This window comes from Cervus elaphus, chromosome 25 (genome assembly GCF_910594005.1).
Source record: "Cervus elaphus chromosome 25, mCerEla1.1, whole genome shotgun sequence".
NCBI lineage: Eukaryota > Metazoa > Chordata > Mammalia > Artiodactyla > Cervidae > Cervus > Cervus elaphus.
In genome coordinates, this window is record NC_057839.1 from 8,135,663 (window position 1) to 8,155,489 (window position 19,827).

Consider the following 19,827-nt stretch of genomic DNA (forward strand, 5'->3'; position numbering starts at 1 on the left):
GGTGGTTGGTGCTGAGTCTTAAAGGAGGGGTTGGATATCTATACAAGGAAGTGGCCAAGAATGAATCAGTTCAAAAGAAGAAAAATGAATGATTCAGAAGGTCATTAAAATAAAACAACTAAAGAATCTAAACCAAATGACTGGGTTCCTTAAAAATAGGACATTGCATTGCCAAGTTAAGAGAGTGTTAGTCAGACGGGGGAGGAGGTTACTGGGAAATTTCACCCAGTTCAGCATTATTGAGAAGTTGCGGGTTCTTGGAGCCCTCAGTGAGTGTTGCACAATCTTGTGGGGTCAGAGGTACCCAACCGTGGGCCAGGGACTGAGAGGGAAGTGTTTAGGACAGGACTGATGTTAGGAAAAAAAAAAAGAAGCTATTTGTAAAGAGGAGCTGTCTCAACTCACAGACACTGAGAATAGATTTGTGGTTGCCAAGGAACTGCAAGGAGATCCAACCAGTCCTGAGTATTCATTGGAAGGACTGATGTTAAAGTGAAACTCCAATACTTTGGCCACCTGATGCAAAGAACTGACTCATTTGAAAAGACCCTGATGCTGGGAAAGATTGAAGGCGGGAGGAGAAGGGGACGATAGAGGATGAGATGGTTGGATGGCATCACTGACTCAATGGACATGAGTTTGAGTAAGCTCCAGGAGTTAGACAGCGAGGCCTAACATGCTGCAGTCCATGGGGTCACAAAGATATGACGGAGCGACTGAACTGAACTGAACTGAACTGAAGGGTTAAGGGAGGCAGAGGGATGGTCTGGGAGTTGGGGATTGGCAGATGAAAACTATCATGTATAGAATGGATGGACAACGAAGTCCTACCATATAGCACAGAGAACTCTTATTAACATCCTGGAATAAACCAGAATGGAAAAGAATATGAAAAAGAATGTATATGTGTGTATACCTGAGTCACTTTGCTGCAGCAGAAATTAACACAACATTGTAAATCAACTATACTTCAATTTTTTTTTTAATAAAGGAACTGTCTCAAGGGAAAGCAGTTAAAAGTATTGGAGGAGTCTGGGTGGGTACACAGGCCAGCAAACGTCTGTTCTGGGAAACTAAGGCAGGGACAATGCATACTCGGGTCTGGGTCTGATCTGCAGGACAGACATATCCCATTCCTTCTCCGCCAGAGTCCTGCAGCCCCTCCTCACTTTCCCCCACCTTCTCATACTTGAGGGCCACCCAACCTTATTCCATCCAGCTGGCGGAACTAGCCTGCTACTGCTGCTGCTAAGTTGCTTCAGTCATGTCTGACTCTGTGCAACCCCGTAGACGGCAGCCCACCAGGCTCCCCCGTCCCCGGGATTCTCCAGGCAAGAATACTGGAGTGGGTTGCCATTTCCTTCTCCAATGCATGAAAAGTGAAAAGTGAAAGTGAAGTCGCAAAGTTGTGTCCAACTCTTAGTGACCCCGTGGACTGCAGCCTACCAGGCTCCTCCATCTATGGGATTTTCCAGGCAAGAGTACTGGAGTGGGGTGCATTGCCTTCTCTGGGTGGAACTAGGCAGATGGGCTCAAATCCCAGCTCTGCCACTTGCTCGCTGTGTGATCTTAAGCAGAACACATCACCTCTCTGTGCCCTCATTTTTTTGTCTATACAAAGGAGATTGTAATACTTACTTCACTGGATTATAGTGGAGAGTTAATGAAGTACATCCCTGGCACTTTTAGGTGCTCAGAAAATGTTAGTTCCAGCGCTTTCTCCCATTCTCTTCCTTCTTCTGACTTCCTCTTTCCCTATCTATTCTGATGATTTCTTGCTAGAGGTAACCAAGCAGTCTACAGCAAAATAATCCAACACTTCCTATCTGGTACCCTGAAATAAGATCATAGTTTCATTTATGTCATTCAACTTACATTTATAAATACCTAGGAAATGGCAACCCACTCCAGTGTTCTTGCCTGGAGAATCCCAGGGACAGGGGAACCTGGTGGACTGCCGTCCATGGGGTCGCACAGAGTTGGACACGACTGAATCGACTTAGCAGCAGCAGCATGTAATAAGCACTGTACTTGGAATAAAGACCAGTGATGAGGGGCACACAAAGGACAGAGATGATGAGCCAAGGCACTGAAAAAGCAGGGACCGGCATTCCCAGCGCCCCAGCTGGATGTGGAGCTGGACAGGAAGGATAGGAGATGAAAGCATGGCCTGGAGCATTGGGGGAGTCACACCTCAGGTGCAGACACACACTGACGCCCACACAGCGTCGGTGGAGACCCGCGGGCGGCTCTGATTTTATTGTCTTGGGCAAGCTAAGAAAGCTTCCAGCGGGAAGAGACAGAGAGTGCTGGGTGCTGAAGAGTGAGTATTCACCAGGCACATAAAACAAGGAAGCGCCTTTCAAACTGAGGAACAGCCTGTGCCGAGGCCCAGATGCTTCAAAGGACAGAATGTTTGGAGAACAGTTGGGTGTCTCTTTAGAAGAAATGAAATAAAATCTTTTCATTTAGTCTAGGACCTGGCATAGAGTAAGTGCTCCATCAAAGTTGGCCATTAGTATTGACAGATGGTCCACGAACTTGACCTTTAGAGGTTAGCTAAGACTCCAGCAGAGAGCCCAACCGCCTTCCAGGATGAAGGCAGGCTCGGGGTCAGAGGAGGGAGGGGCCGTGGTGAGAGACGCTTCCTTCCTGCTTCAGGGGGCCTGCGCTCGCCCCTGCCCCCGGGGCTGCCCGTTCTGTTCCCCTCCCCAAACGGCATCTCCAGATCAGCCTGCTGACCGGGAAGGCAGACCACGCTGGGTCCCAGTCATCGGCCCGTCCTGATGAGCCAGGCCCTGGGGATTCCTCGGCCCCTGGGAGCAGTTAGAAAAGTACCCTGCGAGTCATGTGCCCCGGGCAATCACTGCGTTGTCAGAGCTGCGCGGAGCAGCAGTTGGGGAAATGGGCAGATTGCAGCACCGGGAGCGGTGGGAACAAGCGCCGGGCCCCAGAGCCGGCCCTGCTGCGGAAGACGGTTAGGTAATCCGCCTCTGACATCTGAGTACTGAGTGCGCACTGCGTGCCAGGCGCTGTTTCAGGCTCTGGGAACATTGCAGAGGCAGACATCCTCTTCCCGCTTCAGGGAGCTGCAGTTCTGGAGGAAAAATACGCACTAACCATGCCTTCCCGTGTTTGTTGAGGGTTTACTATTCATATATGCCAAGCCCAGTACCCCACATCGCACCGGCAGGATCTTATTTCATCTCTTTAATTGTTTCAGGAGAGAAATCTTGTCTCCTGATTATTATCCCATTTTATAGATGACATTCTCCCGCTTTAGAAACCTACCCACAGGACTTCCCTGGCAGTCCAGTGGTTAAGACTTGTTGCTTCCAATGCAGGCGACACTGGCTTGATCCATGGTCAGAGAAAATAAGATCCCACTTGCCAGCTAGGGGTGGCCAGTACTAATACTAATACTAAAACCTACCCACAGGGACCTTCTGCAGATCTGGCCATCATCGCCTTTCAAAAGAGGGTGAGCTAAGGTGAAGTGCAAACAATGACAGGGAGCCTTGCTCTCAGCTCACAGTGACCTAACGGGGCAGGAATGAGGGGTCTGGCATCTTCTGATAAGAGTCAGGCCCCGCCTGCCCAAACCACTCTCTTGAACTCTCCTGAAGAGCCTTTGAATGCTTTTGGAGCCATGTAATAATGCCTTTTCCCAGCATTCCTTAATCATCATTACTCTGTACTCAGGCATTTGATTGCTCATCTGTTTCTCAATTCTTTCATGAGTGGAGACTTTCTTTCGTGATTGGATCAGGGCTAGAGCAGCCTTTGACCCAATGTTGCTGGAGGTGAGTCCCCCCTGCCCACCCTCCCATCCCCTGTAAGTGTCACTTCACTCTGCCTTTCACCCTCTCTGCCGGTACCGATGTGTGCCAGGCGCTTGGGTCGGGAGCCCCTAGGGAGGCAGAGGAAGACGCAGGCCTCTGGGAGAAGGGTGACAGATAGGAGCCAGAGAGGGGAGCCCAGGAGACTGGAGGAGGCCAGGGGTCCTATCACCTGGCCAGGGGAGAAAACACCCCCTGCAGGAGTGAGCATTTACAGCTGTGCCTGGAGGCCAGTAGAAGTTATCCAGGGTAGGGTTCTCTGGGTAGAGATGCAGGACAGGACGTGACTTTTGTGGGCTGGATGTCAACCAGGGTGTACCATGGCATCTGGAGGATAAGTCCAGGTAGCAAAGGGGCAGTGAAGACACGGGTGGTCAGAAGGCAAATTCATGAAGGCTCTTCAGAGCTGGCTTAAAGGAAGTGCTTCTCCCTCTTCAACAAGCAAGGATGCAGCATACCCACAGAAATCAACTTCTATATTGGATTCAATTCAACCAATATTTAGTGAACGTCTCTGATTAACCAGGCTTCCCAGGTGGTGCTAGTGGTAAAGAACCTGCCTGCCAGTGCAGGTTAGATGTAAAAGCTGTGGGTTCAATCCCTGGCTCAGGAAGATCCCCATGGAGGAGGATCACACAGAGTCAGACACGACTGCGGCAACTTAGCTCGCACGCATGCCTTGATTGGCCTTGTTCTGGGCATGTGTGTGTGCCAAGTGGTTTCAGTTGTGTCTGACACTTTGCAACCTATGGACAGTGGCCCGCCAGGCTCCTCTGCCCATGGGGTTCTCCAGGCAAGAATGCTGGAGTGGGTTGCCATGTCCTCCTCCAGGGGAGCTTCCCAACACAGAGGTTGAACCTGCGTCTCTTACATCTCTGGCACTGGGAGATAGGTTTTTTACCACTAACGCCACCTGAGAATAGTAGAGACTAAAAAGCAGCAAATAATAGTGATTAAAATAATAGAGGTTAAAAATGCACTGAGGGAGCTGGCATTCTAGTGGGAGGAAGAGGGGGAGACAGCCAATAAACAAGCAAAAGGCACAACATGTCAGCTAGGGGTGGAAATAAAGCAGGCGAGGAGAGTGGAGGGTGCCTGGGGTAGAGAGTGAGGACTTCAGTGTGAATGTGACGCGAGGGCAAAGAGCCCGGGAAGATGAAGGAGGAGCTGCTGATGCTGGGGGCGAGGCGTCCCAAGCTCAGTGAAGTGCGCGTGCTCAGGCCGAGAGGTGTGGGCTGATCTGAAGGGCAGGAACCGGTCAGGGAAGCCGAGTGAGACAGGAGGGAGGCTGAGAACGTGAAGGGGCCTTCTTCACCTGTGAGCCCAGAGAGATGGGGCGCTGGAAGCTTGGCTACTGTGAGGAGCCAATAAAGGCATCTGAGAAAACAGAGTGGATGAATGGCAGGCCTGCCAGCAGCAGAAGCTGGTGGAAGATATGCGATCTCTTCCAGGCTAGCTCTGGAAGACATGAGACTTCTCTAACCTCAGAGAATGTTGCTCCTAAAACTGACAGCCTTTGTATAAGATGATCATGGGCTGGCATAGCTGTCCATGAGATGGTACTGAATTTTAAAAAAGTAGTTTGCAGCAGAATATAATCTACTTTGTGCCCGAAAGGTGAGTAAATGATAAATAGAAGATAAATTGATAGGTAGAGATAGACACGGTGAAAGGAGAGGAGGAAATGGCCAGAGAGAAACAGGAAGGAAGGGAGGAAATTGCACAGACTTGTTGCCCAGTGAGAACCAACCCTGCAGCTGCCCTGCTCTTGAGCTGAGGCTGGACTCAGCGTAGCCTGACCACCTGCTCCACAAACCTAGACTCAGTGTAGCCTGACCACCTCCCTCCACAAACCCAGTCCCGAACTGTTACCAACTCTTGAACTGAGGCTAGACTCAGCATAGCCTAGCCTAACCACCTCCCTCCACAAACCCAATCCTGAACTGTTAACAAGCATGTGCATTTTGCTTTTGATTTTCTTTACTTTCATTTTTTGGTCACACTCCAGCATGTGGGATCTTAGTTCCCTGGCCAGGGATTGAACCTGTGCCCCTAGCACTGGGAGTGCGGAGTCTTAGCCACTTGACCGCCAGGGAAGTCCCTGTTTTTTACTTTCTTTATCATGAAATATATGAATAAAGAGTATGCACAGTCTGGTCCACTGTATTGCCAGAAATAGAAGTCTCAACAATAGATTTTACTGCTGGTTTCCCATAGAGATAGAGAAGGGGGTTACAGGACGCAGGGCTTGTGGAGGCTTCTGGAAACTCCATATAAGTACCCTGCTCCTTTCCCAAAGCCCCTCTCTCCACCTCACCCCCAATTTTCCACTCTTAGCCCCCTTCTCCAAACACCTTGGCTTCCTTTCCCTTCTTCTTGCTCTTCCTGGCATTTCCTACTTGGCAAAACCAACGCTCAGCGCCCTGAGCACTTGACAGTGCAAACAGTGGGCTGATGGTCGAGCTGGGACACTGCTGCCCTTTGGCATCCCAGGGTCCCACTTGTACCCTCAGGAAACTGTTTAGAGTGGTCCCTTCTGGAGAGACTTGGCATGCCATTTTCCTTTTGAACAATTAAGTTCTTCTCTGAAAGTGAAAGTGTTAGCCGCTCAGTCATGTCTGACTCTTTGTGACCCCATGGACTGTAGCCCTCCAGGCTCCTCTGTCCATGGGATTCTCCAGGCAAGAATACTGGAGCGGGTTGCCATTTCCTCCTCCAGGAGATCTTCCTGACTCAGGGGTCGAACCAGGGTCTCCTGCTTTGCAGGCGAATTCTTTACTGTCTGAGCCACCAGGGAAGCCCTTCTCTGCACTAATTTTATGTTTAAAAACAAATAATTATACTGCCATCCAGGCCTGTGCTTATCATTACAGGGCTCAGACAAAGAGAGCAGAAAGAAGCCTCTGACCATTGCTTGCCCCTGCCCCTTCCCTTCCCATCCCAGATCCAGCCTCTGGGCAGCGGTGGGAGGACAGCCTAGCTCACATTTACTCGGCTCACTCCCCACACTCGAAAGCAGATCCTTGGTCACTCCTCTGCACTAGGTCTACCTTTGTCAGGTAGGACCAGACACAGGCCTCTGCAGGCTCTGGAAGTGGACTTGGGAACGTTCAAACTGGAACTGCACAGATCCGGCTGCCCAGACACGCAGGAGGTATTGATACTGCATCCACCCAATGGCAGGATTACGATCATCTTCCTCTGACATTTTTCGGTATTGTGGGAACCTTTTCAGATCTCTGTGGCCCCCAGATTACTTGGCCACATTTTGGGGAATATATTCGACTGCAGGATGGCACAGTGGAGGGCTGGGGCACCAGGCAGATCTGTAGGATATTCTGGGTTTTTTCACTTCCTTGCTGAGAGTCCTTGAGCAGGTTCTCTCAGCTGTCTGAGCTTTAGTTTCCTACTCTGTAAAAAGGTAATAGGAATAACCACTTTTCAGAGTCACTGAAGAGATTGAGTGGTCAGGCAAATGAGCGGCACATCTTAAAGATGTAACTGTCACTCTTTCTTAAATGCCATCTGATGCCAGGAATGTTTTGGTGATCCTCCTAGGGTGGTTTCAGCAAGCTTATTTCCTGGTCATAATCACTTCCTCCATCACCGCTTACGTCATTCTCAGTCCTTACTTCACTCACTGTCCCCGCCCTGCCTCTCCCCTGAGCCACATCACCGCTCCCTGCCCCAGGCTTAGCTGACTTCCCCCTCCAACCCCAACTCCAGGGTTCAGCCTGAGAAAAAAGTGCCAAGAGGGCACACTTTCTCTTTTTCTTCAGGATGCTCTTTTGACCTTTTCCCTCTTCTTGACCCATTTCAGACCCTTTTACTCACTTCTGCAGAAACCCTGTGAGTGAGCAAAAATCAAGGGTGTTATCTCTCCCAGGGTTATTTGCAGGTTATACTGGATAAGCTGAGGCTTTGCCACTCAGGGGGAAAAAAGCTGGCTGGGAGTCAGGGGCTTGGATTCAAATTTTTGTGTCTATGCTGCCTAATTGTGGGGTCTCTAATGAGTCAGTCATTTTTACCTCTCTGAGCCTCAGTGCTCTGATGTACAAAGTGGAAGAAGGATTCCTCCCCAGCAGTTTTGTAGCAGAGCTTACTGACATGTGTCAGGTACGGAGAAATAGAAGTTTGGTCAGTGTTAGCAGTTAGGTGGAGGTCAGATCATGTGGGGCCTTGGAAAGTAACTAAATGACTTGGGCTTCATCCTGAGGGCACTGGGGGAGCGATGATGACTCTAAGCAGGTGGTGGTACTCCTCGGTGCTGGAGCTGTGGCGGGGGACGTCTTGCTCAGAGTGATAAGACGGGGAGAGGCAAGAGGTAGGGGAGCAGCCGTGAGACCTGAACTCAGGCAGTGGCTGGAGAATGAGATTGGAGAGCTGGCCTGGAATTGGCATCCTCTCGGGAGGATGTGTCCTCTTTCTCCACTCCTGTCAACTAGAGGGTCTGAGAGCCCCCGTGTAGCACTGGTCTCCTGGATTTAACCCTGGACGAGGGGACAGGAGGAGCAGGAGGAGGGAGAGCCTGAGAGGGGGGAAAGGTGAAATCAGGGGACACCTGACTTTTCTTTCCCAATTTTTCAAACACTGATTTTTAGCTAGAAGAGTCAAAACCTGGCAAGAAATGAAAGAAAACAGATTTTTTATTGAGAAATAATCATATCTAATTTTCACTGAACTCTTACTGTTTGCCAGGTTCCATGATAGTCATTTTACTCCATACTCTCATTTGGGGGCGCAGACGGTAAAGTGTCTGCCTACAATGCAGGAGACCTGAGTTCAACCCCTGGGTCAGGAAGATCTCCTGGAGAAGGAAATAGCCAGTATTCTTGCCTGGAAAATCCCACGGACGGAGGAACCTGGTAGGCCACAGTCTATGGGGTCGCAAAGAGTCGGACACAACTGAGCAACTTCATTTTCTTTCTTTCTTTCTCATTTAATCATCACGATTAGCCCATGGAGCAGGTGTCATACATGATTTCACTCTTAGAGATGAGGAACACAGGTACAGAGAGGTTGAGAATGTTGTCTAGGGTGAGAGAGGGCAAGGACCGTGATTTAGGGTCTCAGACCTCAAACCCCCAAGGGCATAGAGGGCAATGAAACATCTAATGAGACTAGAGCAAAAAGAAAAGCAGAAGTCTGGGGTGGTCAGTAATAGTGGGTAGTCACTCTTCCCAACAAATAGTCAGCAACCCTTAGAAAAAATTGTGCAATATGATATGTGGGAAAAGCACATTGTATGCAGTGTGAATACGTTTTAGAAGTCCATGAACACAAGATACTATTCACAAAAGCAATAAAAAATATAAGGTACCTAGGACAAGCTGTGAAAGCCTTTTAAAGAAAGTTATAAAATTTCCTTAAATGACCTTAAAGAAAACCTAAACTGAGACACATGCTATGTTGTGGATAGGAAGGCAGTTTTCCTCAAAATATCCTAACACTATTTCAGGCAAAAACCCAACTCAGTTTTTTGTATAACTTGGCATGCTGTATCTTCAAAATATACAGAAGAGCAAAGGGCCCAGAAAGGCTAAGACAATCCCAAAGCAGATTTCTGGGCAGGGACTTAGCCTCCCGGATATCAAATTAGTAAAGCAACCACAATTTCAACTGCATGAGGTTGGTACAGGGATTGACAAATAGATTAGTGTGATAAAACGAGGGGCCCCCAAAAGGGACCACACATATTAGAAAGCCTGATTTTGTTATTTTATTGTTGCTTTTTAATTTTATTTATTTACTTTTTAGAAAATTTGGATGGCAGATGCCCTGAAGGCCAGAGAGGAAATAAACATTGATTCCACAAATAAATCTGGGGAATTTGGCTATCCAGATGGGGAAAACAATACCCCTTAGCACATAAAAAAAATCAATTCCAGGTGGGTCAAGGCCTTAAATGTGAAAGAAAAACCTTAAAATTCTTAAAAGAATTATTCAGCCATGAAAAATAAGGCAATCCTGCCATTTGTGACGTGGATGAACTTTGAGGGCATTGTGCTAAGGGAAGTAAGTCAGACAGAGAAGGACGAATGCTGTGATATCACGTATGCATGGTATCTGTTGGCAGGGCTTGGGGGCTGGGGAAAGTGGGGTGATGTTGGTCAAAGGGTATGAACTTCCAGTTACAGATGAATAAATTCTGAGGATCTAATGTACAACATGGTAACTGTATTTACAATATTGTATTTTGTCCTTGAAATGTGCTGAGAGTAGATCTTAAATATTCTCATCACACACACACACAGATAGTAACTATGTGAGATGACGAATATGTTAACTAGCCTTATTGTGGTGATCATTTCACAATATGTGATACATATAGTAAATCATCACGTTGTACACCTTAAACTTACACAATGTTATTTGTCAGTTATGTCTCAATATAGCTGGGGGGAAAAGTCTTAGAAGAAAATATAGAATATCTTTATGATCTCAGGTAGAGACAGATTCTGTTTTAAGCAAAAGACAGAAAGTACAATCATAAAGAAAAAGATGTGAAAGAAAAACATTTGGCTAAATTAAAATAATTTCCTTTTCATCAAAAGACATCAAAAGAGATGAGATAACCAGACAAAAATTTGGAAAAGACATTATAATGTATACTTAATAAATGTTTAGTATCCAAAATAGATAAAGTCTTCCAATTCATAAAACTAAGGCAGACAATTTAATAGGAAAATGGACAAAAGACTTAGATATTTTACATAAGAGGAAATAAATATGACCAAGAAACCCATGGCAAGATACTTAATATTGTTGTTACTCATGAAAATGCAAAATAAAACCACATTGAAATATCACTTCACACCCACCAAACTGGCAAAAATGGTAAGTTTCACAATAGCATGGTGAAATGATAACAATCATCTATTCTCGATGATGAATATATTGATCCTGCCACATTGGAAAATAATACACATACATATATCTTACTATCCGGCAACTCATTTATCAATTGTAAAACTAGAAAAACTCTTGCACATGTGCACCAGGGTATATGTACTAGCATGGCCATGGCTGTTTTGTTTGTCAGAAATTCTGGAATCACTTTACATGCACATTAGAATGGCTATTACTAAAAGAAGAAGAAGAAAGAAAGAACAAGTGTTGACAAGCACGTGGAGAAGTTGGAATCCTGATGAGCTGCTGGTAGGAATGTACAACAGTGCAGCCGCTGTGGAAAACAGTGTGGCATCTCCTCAAAAATGAAAAGTAGGATTAACACACGATCCAGCAATTCCACGTCTGGATATACACCCGAAAGACTTGAAAGCAGGGCCTCTAACAGATATTTGTACACCTGTGTTCATAAAAGCATTATTCTCAGGATCCAAAGGTCAAAACAATCCAAGTGTCCATCAACAAATGAATGGGTAAACAAAATGTGGTATATACACACAATGGAATATTATTCAGCCTTAAAAAGAAGGAAATTCCAACACATGCTACAATATGAATGAATCTTTAGGACATTTTTCTAAGTGAAATAAGCCAGACACAAAAAGACAAAGACTTTATGATTCTGCTTACATGAGATATTTAGAGCAATCAAACCTAATAGGGAGGGAAAGTAAAATGGTGGCTGTCAAACATTGTGGAGAGGAGAGAATGGAGAGTTACTGTTTAACTGTTACAGATTTCACCTTGGGAAGATGAAAAAAGTTCTTCAGATGGATGGTAGTTATGTTTGTATAACCATGTGAATCACTTAATGCCATTGAAGTATACACTTGAAAGTGGTTAAAAATGGTAAATTTTATGTTAATATATATTTTATCACAACAAAATATATCTTTAATCATTCCATTCAATAAAATATTTTAAAGAAAAAAAATCCTGGAAGCTATCCACATGTCCATCCGCAGGAGAATGGAAAGATAAATTGGAGTGCAGTAGACACATACAATGTACCATATGAAGGAGTGGAAATGAATAATCTACTCTTGCACACATCAGTGTGGATGAATCTCGCAAAGATCGTAAAGGAAAGAAGCAAGCTCCAAAACAATACACTTCAATTATATCAAGGTAAAAAGTATTGCATTGGACATTCACACAATACAAATACAGTAAAACTGTAAAGAAGAGCAAAGGAATGACACAAAATTCAAATTGGTGGCGACATCTGAGCGGGTTGGGAGAGAGGGACGCATGGGGGCTTGTTCTAAGCTATTGGTGAAGTTCTATTTCTTACACTGGGTGATGGATACACAAGTATTCACTCTGTAATTCTTTAAATTGTACATCTGCTTTATATGTACTTTGGGTGTATCTATATTATATACATTTTTAAGAACCTGACTGAACAACAACAGCAAATTACATAGAAAAAAGGACTGAAAGAACTCTAAATGTGATGGTATCTCAGTAAAAATGGCACTCTTTTACTTTCTCTTTTTCTCTATTTTTAAAATATTCTTTCACCTTTTCATACTGAAAAGAGCACTAAACCATATTAAGGGGGAAAAAAATGAAGAGAGCTTTTCCCTCAGATTTTCTCAGAGAAAAGGGAAATGAGAGAAAATGGGTGAAAGCTTTGGGCTTTCCCTAATTTTAGTAGTAAGAGATGACTGGGATTTTGAGGCAAAGAGATAATGAATTTTAATTGTCATCTTGAGGAGGGGAACTGTTCCTCCCAAAGTGAACTCCCCCATCCCTCTTCTCAGGAAACCCCTGCCAGCTTCAAGAGTGGGCAGAGGGTTTCGGTGCCCTTTTGAGTCAAGGGACGTCACTGAGGAGATGAAGCCACGGGGCTCAACCAGCCCTTGGTGGGGTTGATTTCAGATCCCCTGAAATCAGGGCATGCATCCCCTTTCAAGTGCCTTAAAGACCAGATGAAAGAGAAAAATAAGAGTAACATCACAGAGCTAGGAAACATTTGAGCTAGGGGATGGCTTGAGGAAATGTGGACCCATACAGTCGCCACACAGTTAGATAGTATGATTGCGTTTGGGTAAGTTTGTTTCAAGAGATCATGGGTTTCTCTTCCCATCACTATTATCTTGTGTATCTCCTCTCTCTCACATCAGTGAAATCTCAACACGAGTGAACAACTCAATTGTTCACTCTCCTGAGGCGTTCATGTAGTCCACAAACACTGGGACCTGGAGATGCAGGTGAATGAGACAGTGGCCCTCACTTCAAGGACCTAACCCCTGTCAATGAAAAAATCAATCTAAGAAAGGAACTGAATATTTTATTGGAACCAGTTAAAACCTGGGAGATAGTCTTTCAGAACACTCTAAGGACTGCTCTGCCCATTCAAGGTCAAAACATGGTAATATAAACTTTTGAGACAAAGGTTATATGTCAATGACTCATTATTGACAGTTTACACAATCCAAACCTACGCATACAAAGGGTAGTATGTCATGGATCATGTTGGTCCCAAGCTGAGACTGAAAAGGACTGTTATCTCCAAAGGACGTCTAGTTAACACAGCTGTACAATGCTTGCTAACGGGGAGGGAAGGGGCCCAAACAGGCAAAGAAAAATTTTATGTTTAAATTTTTCTTACCTTGCCATAAAATATGAATTTTATGTCATCACCCTTAAGAAGAGGAAGGCAAATATAATGGCAATTAGAATAGGAGGGGAAATGCTTTGATAACAATAAGTACAAGACATTGAGGGCACAAAGGAGGAACATCTAACTTAGCCCATGGACAACAGGAGAGGCACCCACAAGGGGATGGCCCCTGCATCAAGGTACAAAGGATGAGTTACAGTGAGCCAGGCACAGAGGGGTTAAAATGGGGAGTTGGTCTGCCACACGCAGGCAGAGAGGACTGCATGGGCAAGGATGAGGAGGAGAGAAACAACTGGGCCTGAAGAGAACCATAAGTAGCTTGTTTTTTCTGGAATGTGATATTGTGATTTGTAATAAGAAGTATATATTTGGTCTTTGTCCAGTTTCTCGTGCAGGGCTTCTAAAACCCTAGGAATTTCCTCAGTGGTTAGAGTTGTCTTTTTTTAAATAAGAATTTTTAAAAATTAATTTTAATTAATTTTTAAAATTTTAAAAGTCTTTGTTGAATTTGTTACAATACTGCTTCTGTTTTAGGCTTTGTTTTTTTGGTTGTGAGGCACTAACTCCTGATCTGGGATTGAAGCCTATGTTGGAAGGGGAAGTCTGAACCAGTGGACAGCCAATGAGAAGAAAATGAAAGTGAAAATCGCTCAGGCCTGTCCGACTCTTTGGGACCCCATGGACTATACAATGCGTGGAATTCTCCAGGCCAGAATGCTGGAGTGGGTAGCCTCTCCCTTCTCCAAGGGATCTTCCCCATCCAGGACCCAAAGTGGTGTCTTCTACATTGCAGGCGGATTCTTTACCAACTGAGCTATCAGGAAAGCTGGACGCCAGGGAAGCTCCTAAAGTTGTCTTTAGATATTCATAGCAAATTCCTTTGAACCACATCTGGGTTTATGTTGCTGAGGTGACTTGGAAAGCCTCTAAGATGAAAGCTGTTTGCCAGGGGAACCAACTACGTATTTGGAGGGGTGTAACTTAGCTGTTTCCCTGAACTCCAGGAAGGCGAGAAGGGCTAGAGATCGAGTTCAGTTACTAAAGGCCAATGATTTAATCCATAGTGCTTAGGTAATGAAGCCTCCATAAGAACTCAAAAGGATGAGGTTCAGAGAGTTTCCAGGTTGGTGAACATGTGGAGGTGCTGGCAGAGTGGTTCCTTGGAGAAGGCATGGAAGCCCCTTCCACATACCTCGTCCCAAGTACTTCATCTGACTTTCATCTGTATCCTTTATAATATCCTTTAAAATAAACTGGTAAACTGAGAGTCACTCTAGCAAGTTAATTGAACCCAAAGAGGGGCTCATGGGAACATCCCCTTGCTGGTCTCAGAAGCACAGGTGACAACCTGGATTGAGAATGGCATCGCAGGGGGGTAGTGGGCACTTAACTTATGGGATTTAATGCTATCTCCAGGTAGACAGTGTCAGAATGGAGCCAATTGCTCGGAGGTGTCAGAAAGCATGTGCTGGTTGGAGAACTGATAACAAGGCAGGGCCTGGCCACAGGGAGCTGGAGAAATGACAAGACAGAGGGCTTCTCTGTCTAAAAGATCTATTCTTACCCAGTCGAGAGACTTAGACCCAGTCCTTTTCGAACTGGGGGGCCATGTAGGTATTTTAACAGGGAATGGAGGTAGTCAATTTGTCTCTTGCACTATGATTAATCTGCCATTAAAATAGCCCATTTGATGATATCATAAACCAGGAAACCTAGGGCACAAACCACAAGCAGATTGGGTAAAGGGCAGGTACAATCTAAACTCAGACAAATCTACGTCGGAATCCTGCTCCCCTTCTCACCTGCTGGGGTGAGTCACCTGGCTCTCTGAGCCATGCTTGCTCTTGTGGAGTGGGGCTGACGTGAAACACCACCCATGGAAGCCCTGAGCAAAGATCTGTATCCGCCTGAAAAGAAACCTCCCAGATATATTATTAATCCAAAAGTGAAGTGGCAGAAGAATATGTATGAGACAAATACAAGCCAAAATGCAGAGAAATAAGTTAGCACAATTCACACCAAATTGAAAATAGCGATTCCTTCTAGAGAGGTAAGAGGAAACCAAGACTGGAGTTAGAGATCAAAGGAAGATTTAGCCTTATCTGTAAAGTTTTCTTTTTTTTTAACATGGAAAATGTATTCCTATACTACTTGTGTATTTAAAAATTAATTTTAAAATAACCTAACAAAAGTCCTTGACAGTGAGAAGATGTTTGGTCAGTGTTCCCTCCTGCTTGCTCTCACAGTGAGATCTGGGGCCTTTCCAGCCCCATTTCCCAATTTTGACCCTAGGTGAAGGCCAGAAGGCCCGTCATAGTCACTTAACAAATATTTGTAGAAGACCTCTCTGACAAGGTAGTGCGTCTCTTGCAAGTGGGTTAAAGGTCTCCCTTGGTGAACCTGAGACCCCACAGTCTCCCCTAGAGACCACCTGAGGGACTCAATTCCATCCTCAGTGCCCCCACCCTGCCCTCCCTCTGGCCTTTTGGTAGACCCTCGGTTCCTTTGGAAGCTCCACTCTGCCTCCTCTCTCCTGGCCTCAGAGCTCCTGGCTGGCAAAGCAGAGAGATGCCGGCTTCCATTGCCTTCCCAAAGAAAGACTGGGATCGCCCCTGGCCACCAAAAGGCCCAGTCCAGTGAAGAGAACCTTCAGAAGTGGGTGCCTTTGCTGGGGGCTGGGAGGACAAGAGAGACTTCATTTTCCACTGTGAACCCCCGTTCCTGTTTGAATATCTTTTTAAATAGTTACTTTTTAAATTAAATTATCACTGTTTCTTTAAATAATTAATTTGTGAAAACAAAAACATCTCACAAAAGCTAATCCTATTTTGAAAACACTGACTGAGGCCAGATTAGAGTCTTTGGTCAATATAGACTTGAATGAAGTCAGGGCAGAAAAAGCAGTGGTCTTTGATGACTCTAAGTGTGAATGATGAGTGGGGTGACTCTTTTGGAGCGGAAGCTAGAGTTAATGTCTCCTTTATCCAAAATACCTAAACACTGGGACTTCCCTGGTGATCCACTGGTGAAGACTCCAAGCTTCCAATGCAGGGGGTCTGGGTTCATCCCTGGTTGGGGAACTAAGATCCCAGATACCATGGGGCACAGCCAAAGAAGAAAGAAAAAACCCACTGACTAGAGCTCAGTGAGGATTTCTTTCATTTATACTTATTTATTTTATTTTTTAAGGATTTCTTGAATTTAACTCACATAGGAAACCATGTCTCGGGTCTGCTAAAAATGTACTTGCTCTGGAAAGGAGGAGAAAAAATGAGCGGATAGAATGAATTCACAGAGCAAGGAGGGGGCTTGGTTGTCCTTCAGATCTCTTCACTTCACCAATATGGCCGAGGCCAGAGAGGGGGATGGGACTTGGGATCCAGTTAAAACCAGATCCAAGGCAGGGGGATTTCACATATGACCACTGGATAAACACTCACCCCCTCAACTATCCCGTGAGACGGGCATTCTCTCCATTTTGCAGAACAGGAAATGGTAACTATGGTGGGAAATTAGACAGTCCCAAGGTGACTCAGACAGGTCTGAGCCAGGCTTGGGATTCTGACCTCCGACTTCAAAGCTTTCCCTTCCACCTTTGACCTCACCTCTCATCATGCAGCTCTTGGGGTTCCAGTGAGCCCAATTTTCATCTGATCTTTCTCCGTTTGCAGGCACCTTGGAGTATGTGAACCTTGCCAGAGGCACATTATTATTGGGCTTACCTATAGTCACCACTATTTGAGAGGAGCTATACACTCCTGCGTGAGGGGAATTTCGCTCTGCCCACGAGCAAATCATCAGCTTGAGTGACGAGTGAACAACTTCTAATCCTGGAGATCCATGATTTACAGATGAAGAGGCTGAAGCTCAGCGAGCTGAAGGGATTTACTTCAGTTTCACAGGAATCTCACACAGAGCCTTCCAGGTTTTCCTTTTCTGTTTCCTCCTCAGAGTCAAGGCTGGCTTAACACCCAGCCCACCACCAGCCTACCCTGAGGAAACACAGCTCCGCCCTCAGCTGACACCCAGTGATACCCACACACCACGACACACACTCATGCCCAGGCCGCACAAAGGCCTGTCCAAGGTCCCCAGGTTCAGCCAAGGGGCAGGAATGGAGGGAGGAGCCATGGGGGATGAAGCTGCCGGGAGACAGCTGAGGTGCAGGCCCCACCCAGCCCCAAGCCACACCACAGACTGCGGAGGAAAGGGTCCAGGTGAACTCCAGGTCAGAAAGAGATGAGGAAGACGTCCAGGTGATGCTGAGTCACCAAGCCAGTAGAGCTGACTGCTGCTGGCAGAAGGGAGCACTGTGTTGAGTGGGACCTCAGCCTGGTGAACTTCTCATGTCTTGAAAAGTATGGATGAAATGCCACACTAGAGGCAGCCAGATGTGCCCTGTCTAAAACTTGCAGATGGTTGATGGGGGGCGTGCTTGCTTTCTGCTTTGATTTTCATGAGAAGAGGTTTCCCTCAATACTTGTGGGGTCCCCTCCCCTGCTGTCTGGGCAGACGGGTGAATTCTGATAGGCAAGTGTCCCCTGGGGCCGTGACTGCGCTGCCCCGCCCTTTAGGAAAGAGGCTGCCCACAGGGAGCCCCGCTCTGCCCTGACTGGCCTTCTCCTGTCCTTCCTGTGCCTGCCTGGGTCTGGATGCCAAATTCAACGATTCTCCATCAGGAAGCCCCGATGCAGATAGCAGTCCTGTTTGTTCCAAGCACAGCCAGGAAAGAGAGGACATATACTGGGCTCCCTCAAAGCCTCAAATCAAAATATTGTGAGGCAACCCCGCTTTATATACTTCAGGGCCCCTAACTGTCTGTAGAAGAAAGTTCACGCTTTTAACGCGTCTCTCAAAGCCCTTCACAACCCAGCCCCCACCTACTTCCCTCTTCAGCTTGATGTTACCCACGGCCACAGCCTCGCTGCCTGCTCTCCCACCACCATGCTTTTGTGTCCTTCCCCAGGATGTATCCAGCCCCCAAGATGGGCCCCATGATGACCCCCACCTCCTGGTATTCAAACCCTTGTGAGATTCCCTCCCTTCGAGTGGAGGCTGGACTTATGAATAAAAGAAGGTGGAAATGACAGCGTGCACCTTGGAGAGAATTCACAGAAGGCTGACCCTCTCCTTTGGCAGGGAGAAGCCATGTCACAACCTGTGTTAAGGACAGATCCGTGTGGGGAGGGCCGAACTCTCCTCCAACAGCCCCGTGGGTGAGCCTGGATCCATCAGCTCCGGTCGTCTTGAGACTGCAGCCTTGGCCAACAGCTCGACTGCAGCTTCATCACGGATCCTGAGCCAGAAACACCCAGGTAGCTCCTGGATTCCTGACCATCAGAAACTGCAAGGCAATAAACTGCTGTTTAAGTTTGGGATAATTTGTTACACAGCAATAGATAACAAAGGACTCAACCCGCTTTTCTCCCTAAAATCTACTTATTCTTTAAGGTCTCAGCTCAGATTCTTCTTCTTCCTCGAAGCTTTTCCTAACTCCGTGTAGAAGATACCTGGCGATTTTTCCTCCCAACATCCTTTCCTTCTTTGGCAATGCTGCCCTGACTTTCTTTCTTTCTTTTTAAAGGCCTTGCTATGAGATCTTAGTTCCCCAACAAAGGATTAAATCTCAGCACTGAAAGTACTGAGTCCTAACCACTGGACCACCAGGGAATTCCCACCCCTGACTTCTCTTTAGGAAACCACACTTCTTCCATCTTCATCTGTGTGTGTTGAAGAAGGCTGATTCCACTCCAGGCTCTAGGGTGGGCATTCAGTCTAGGCTTGGCCTATCTGTTTTCCTGGAGCCCACTATTCTGGCCTGCCACGATGCTAACCCCTGAGGGTCAACTCAGGAGCCTTTGCCTGAGGCAGCAGGAAACAGCTTTCCCTCAGAGCTGGAAGAACAGCCTGGGGCTACAAGCGGGTGTTTTGCCAGCACAAAAGGAAAGCCTCTCTAGAGATGAAGTCAGAATTTAAAAGATGAGCCTATGGGACTTCCCTGGTGGTCCAGTGGTTAAGACTCTGCACATCCACAGCAGATCCCACATGTCTTGTGGCACGGCAAAAAAAAAAAAAAAAAAAAAATTTTAAAAAGGTGAGCCTAGGGATGGAGAGAGAGATTCCTGATGCAATTAGTGAAGTGCCTGAAACCAAATCTACCTCTAGACTTTTCTTTCTTCCTTCTTTTTTTTTTTCTCTTCTGTTTGTTTCTCTCTCTCTCTCTCTCTGGCCCTAGGCAGGGTATGTTAATTTGAGATGATCTCAGCCACCTTGAACTGAAAGTGTTCAGACCAATTCATTTCCATGGGAAGAATTATGAACGCTCTACCAGCCTCCTAGAACCTCTGGGGCTGCCCCTAACACAGCACTGGCCACGAAACTGTACCTGCACAAGGAATTGGGGCCCCTGAGACCGAGTCTTCGTTATTGCACCACACTTCTGCTTACCTC